The 5,821-nt window shown below is 41.5% G+C and overlaps 1 long non-coding RNA gene across 1 annotated transcript in view; it reads right to left on the reverse strand.

Moving 5' to 3' along the window:
* Nucleotides 1–204: 204 nt before the first annotated feature.
* The window catches only part of LOC114009508 (uncharacterized), a 30,455-nt gene continuing 24,838 nt past the window's right edge, over nt 205–5,821 (reverse strand). Inside the window, exons 2-3 of the long non-coding RNA XR_003550915.1 lie at nt 1,919–2,083; nt 205–379 (exon numbers count right to left, since the gene is read on the reverse strand). This is a non-coding gene — a long non-coding RNA (uncharacterized LOC114009508). The remainder of the gene's footprint in view (nt 380–1,918; nt 2,084–5,821) is intronic.

The following is a 5,821-nucleotide window of genomic DNA, read 5'->3' on the forward strand; positions in this document are numbered from 1 at the left end:
AACAAAAAAAAATGTGGCATGTCAGATGATGAAATATATCCACTTAGGACATGACTTGCCCTAAATGCTCAGTAATTAAGATAATGGAGATAAATGTCAGCATCAAGAGACACTTCATCAAAGTGAGGTTCATAAGCATGTTGTGGGTGAGAGGAAAAGAATCTCAATTCCTACTGTGGATGGAAATAACCAACCCTGTAGAAATAATAATTAATGCAGTTTATTACTAAGCACGAAATTGAGTGACATATGTGGATAAAGAGAAGCAGGTTCTAGGGGTGCTGAGATATGGTGGTTTCTTTTATAGTTTTGAGAGCAGAAGAGTTGTGATTCAGCATAAGGAGTCTTCTACATTGGGCTGGTTCCAACGGTGGGACATCTGCAAGCAGAGGATTGAAGGTTATAGGTGAGTTTGAAATTCTTAGGTTGGTGATTGGAAAAGAAAGTCTCAAGAAGAGATTAGCAAAAGAACGCCTACAATTTACTTTAACAGAGATAAGGCTTACTCTACATTAATGTCGTAGATATGAAACCCCCACACACACCCTGGTCCTCTGGAAAGAATTTTGGAAATAGGAAAAGTAGTCAGAATTCTAGCCTCACTACAATCAGCACCATCACCATCTACTCAAAGAAAGGAAGAGAATCATTCCTGGGGATATCCGTGACATGAGACCTAACAGTAAGAAAGTGCGAGGAAATAAACATGCTTCTTTTTTTTTTTTTTTAAACTCTTTACTTTCAATCACCAGCATCCCAGAAACCTAGCAGTGAAGGGGATCTTCTAGACAAGTATGCAACAAATCTCCAAATTTCATAGAGCTGAGACCCTTTCTTTTTTTCTTTTTTACTGCCGGAGAGCACACATGCTCAGAGGAGAGAGCACGTACCCACTTTCCAGTGGGGTGAGGTCATGCTGACATTCCTTTTCCTCAATTTTCCCATCCCGTCAGGATTCGGGGCACACAGGTGCAAGCTCAGCATGTTTTCTCACACTGCAGAGTCCAAGAGTCGAACCTCAATTGGCAACGTGGTATCCGGCTCCCTGTGCATAGGGCTTAACCACAGCACCGGCACTGGCCCCAAGACCATTTCTTGATATTCTTTGGAGTTCTAATACCTAACAGAGTGTTAGGTGCTTTGTACACATGGTGGCAATTATTTATTTTTTCCTCTTGACCCATTTTACACTCTGTTCCACTAGCTCTGTGCCCTGAGTAGTGAAACTTTGTGTTCCATGTCAAAGTAATCCCTTTTAGTTGCGTTTGATCACTACTGAGGTCAAGGTGCTCATCCCCAACTCTCTCCTGTGATGTGGGTATCCTCACAGAGGCTGTGTCTTCTGTCAGGGGCCCTTCTCTACCCACCCATCTCTTGGAACTCTAGTGACCACTTCTTCCTCTTGCATGTCAAGCCTACAAGTAGTAACAGCTTCTTGATGGAATGCCTGCCTGAACCACTGCACTATCACGTGGTTGGTTTCTTTAAACCCTACACTAAATTTCAAAAACAATTAACTTTTTAAGCACTCTTCAAAATACCCCATAGCAACTTGTCATTAGTTCCCTTCCAGGACCCTACTTGACAAAAAAGGTTATTAATTAGTGTTTTTAGAAAGAATTAATCAATGAATAGATTGAAATAGTATTATCCTATTCACATAGTAGATTATAATCTCAATCAGAGATCCAAAACTTGTCAGATAATTGTAATAATCTGGAGAACATTTTAAACAAATATTTGTAGGAATATCTCAGAGAAATCTACAGATTGAGTCTTGGAAATCTCTGCACATAGTTCTAAGACTCTCCAGGTGAAACCAATAACTAAAATGGCATGAAAACTTCTGGTGGAGATGCCTCCCTCAGAATCCCTGACTACCCTGGCCTAGAATTGGAGATTGTTAATTAAGACTTACCACCCACAGTGATGCATGGTTGGTTCCCAGAATAACTCAGTCCAGAGCTAAAAAGGACTTCTCACCCCTTTTAACATTTCTTTCTTCAGTCGGAGGAGGTGTAGAGAGAACAGATAAGGAAGAACTTTCTCCCACATGCATGGCCACTGGCTATAGAATGAAGTTCTGGAAGAAAAGGATTACTTTAGCTATTAGTCAAATGAGACTTTTACCAAAAGGGCAAACAGCACAAAGAACAATGTGGTATAATCACTAAGAGTACAGCCTTGGGACTCTGCTCATTGGAGTCCCAGGTCTCATACATAGCAATGGTTTGACTATGGCCCAGGCATACAGATCTCTAAGTTTCACTTTCCTTACCTGTAGCAGTAAAACCTCATTGGGTTGTTCTGAGAATTAGACTTGATTAGCATACATAGCTCTGAGCATTGTGCCTCACATAGAGTAGATGCCTCAATTTATTCACTATTACTAGCATATAAGGTATTCAAGATGGCTCCTAACTTCAAACACTAATCCACTATCACTAGACCACACTGGAATTCTGACTTTCTCTTCTCATTAAGTAAGTTTTTCCCCAAGAACTTTTCCTTAGTTTTTTATACAAAAGTGAGCCCTGAAAAGCTGAATCGTAGGGGAACCAGCAGTTAGCGTAATGGCTATGTCGCTGGACTCCCACGTAATCGACCGCGGTTCGTGTCTCGGACCCGGTGGCTTAAAACTCACGCCAGGCGCGTGTGCATGCGTGCCCAAGATCCCGAGAGGAGAATGGAGGAGAGGGGATTGCGGCGTGACCATCCCCTCTGGGGGGTGATTTCTCGCTTTCTGTTTCTATGTCTCTCTCTGTCTGTCTGGCGAGCCCACGCGCCCTACAGTGAAAATCTCTCCAAAAAAAAAAGGTGAATTGTAGGAAGAATCCAGCTCAGGCTTCAGACTGAAATCCTCACTGCATATATGCCCTCAGAAATATTCTACATTAAGGTAAGGCCATGCTTGAGTCATTAGACTTGCTCCTCTCTGCAAACTCAGCTCATCTCTAGTGCCCAGGATTTGTCAGGATTTAACCAGGTCCAGACCCACCAGCTACAGTCTCAACGTTCATCTTTTCTAGCCCTGACTTTCCCCTTATTCCCTCCAAGCCTTATTGTTTACTTGAAGTCTAATTTTAATAACTGAGATTCTGCCTTCATCTTGACATCTGCAAACTTGGGCTACTGTCAACCAAATAATGCTCCAAGCCCCATCTGTGAGTAAGGTGTTCTTTGCTTATCTACTTTCCTATTTATTAACTGAAATTTTGCACTGGGTGACATCTCGAGGTCTTATATTAGATGGCAGACTCTCCTATGTCTGTTGGCTTACACAGCTAAAAATATGAATAATAAAATAATGAGTACTTGCAAGGAACTGACCCTTTTATAAGTGTTTTGCTGCTAACAGCTCATTTGATCACCTCAATACTATAAGCATGTACTATTTTGTGTTCATCTTATAATAAGAAAACTGAGTCTTCAAGAGGTTAAGTAGAGTGAGCACTTAGTCCTATTTCAGTGATCCTGCTCTTAATCACAGTTCCCAAGGGACTATCCTTTACTACCTCAAGTTGCTGGGGTAGTGATATGGATGATGAAGTAGACAAAACTAGCCCAAAACCTTACCATGCACACTATTTCTCTCCCTTAATGAGGGAGATTATTCTACCTATCCATACAGGAACCCAGCTGTCTATTATCTATCCTTCCATCAGTCTATCCACCCATCAGCTAACTTTCCATCCAATGCACCAACCCATTCATCCATCTATCCATCCATTCATCTACCCACACATCCCTCCATCTGTTTTATGAAGCATGAGTCCATAAATCAGTCCATCCACTCAGCACCCATTCATCCTTGTATTGCTATACCCATTTATTCTCCAATCCATCAATCTTACCCATCTACTTATCCATGCATATATCTACCTGCCTTTCCATCTAACCACCCACTCATGTATTGTATTCATTCACTCATCCAAATCATGCAGCTATAGGTTACCATGTCTAATGGCATCATGAGAATGGATTATTTTTATTGTATCTTACAGTCTGAGATTTTGCGTTTCCATAAAAAAAGATGGACAAGAGAATGCCCATATACAAATGGAGTACAATATCAACAAGTCCTCCAAGAGCTTGCATCCAGTGGAGAAGGTCAAAAAATAAATGCATATATAATCAGAACAGAATGTTAAAAGAATCTAATAGCATTATAAATAGTAGAGCTGATTATGAGTAAAAAGGCCTGGTACACACAGAAAGGTTTTTTAAAAATTTGTGGCAACCAGCATTGTGGGTTTGAAGGATACCAAAGGCCAGCTTCTACCTTCCTCAAGAGTTACTCACCATGATTCAAATTCCTGCTCTCTTTTGTGTATGGGTTGTCTGCCTCCAGATGACTCCTATTAAAGGCATGAGTTGTCTGAGAATTACTTTGAATAGTGCCTGTCTATAAGATTAGCACTCAGACCATTTGTGATTCCAAAATATTATTCTCTAAACCCCAAGTCAGAGCATGTGACAAGGACACATGCAGACAAAAGGTCTATTTGAAATCTGAATTGTCTTGGAAATTCTACCTCACACAGATGATGTGGCTGTAGAATGGCCAAGCCTGAGAGATCAGGAATTCTGTCTGGAGAAGCCTGGGAAATCCAGTTTTCCCCTTCATCTTGAGGCACTACTAGGCAAGTCCAGCCCAGAAAAAGCACCTAAAAGGCACCCTAACAGTAGTAAGAAGGCACCAAGAATCACATAAGAGCAAGAAAAGGGAAAAGGAAACTTGGAGAATATCAGGTAATTCTTATAAAGCAAATGATAATCCCACTACTCCTACTCCAGATGAACTGGACTCCCTTTATGATTATTTTCTGGGCTTGGTTTTCATGGAAGGGATTTGCAAGACCAAACTGCACTAGAGTCAGGGTCTGGAACTCTGAGAAAGACCTAGGACACCTCAATGCTTCCCCTTTCTAATATCCACTCTCTATTCTTAAATGAGCTGAGTGCTCCTGCCCATGGGAAGCAGAGACTCCACACTGCAGTTGCTTAGGCTCCCACTGAGGTGCACATGGCCATCAGAGAGCTTCCTGGGATGGGGAAGTCCTCAAAGAATAGTAGAAAATGTGATCCACATCAACTCTGACAGGATTAGGATTGTACCTGAGGCTGGCTCCATTCATCTACACTGGAGATGAAGTACCAATGGAAAAATAACAGCAATAACAATAATGCCTGATAGTTATTGCACCACATCATCAAATCATCCAATCCCATTTTATAGCTGAAAAGTTAAAACGCCAAAAGGCCAAGTAACTTCAGAACACATAGCAAATAATTGGCAGACCTAAAACTGAATCTCAGACAAGCTGTTTGTAGTGTCTGCAGGTTTACTAGTAGTCTATAAAAAGAGATGCACTGGAACACTTGCAAAGTCAGTGTTCCAAAAGCTTTGTTTCTCTCCATGCATGAAAGTATCTTTGAGGAATCAATACTTTGCTTGAGATTTAGAGGGTGGGCAGAAGTCCACCAGACCAAAAGGAAGGAAGGAACATTAACGACAGAAGGGGTGTGCAGAGAACCCCTTTGGAGGACTTAAAGTTGCTGAAGAGAGAACATGAGAGATGGGGATGAAGAGATGAGCAGAACCAAACCCTGTGGAGTCTCATGGGCAGTTTAAAAGTTTGCTTTTATCCCCAAAACAATGGTGACCCACAGAAGGGTTTAAGCAAGAGGATAATTGGTCCAATTAACTTTCTGAGAAACTTGTCCTGGCTCACGAGTGAAGATCTAATGGGCAAAAGATTAAATGGAGACGGGATGATGGGCACAGCACCCAAGAGGAGACCACCTAGGAGGTTATGAC

This window comes from Tupaia chinensis, unplaced genomic scaffold (assembly GCF_000334495.1).
Source record: "Tupaia chinensis unplaced genomic scaffold, TupChi_1.0 Scaffold000545_1, whole genome shotgun sequence".
Taxonomy (NCBI): domain Eukaryota; kingdom Metazoa; phylum Chordata; class Mammalia; order Scandentia; family Tupaiidae; genus Tupaia; species Tupaia belangeri.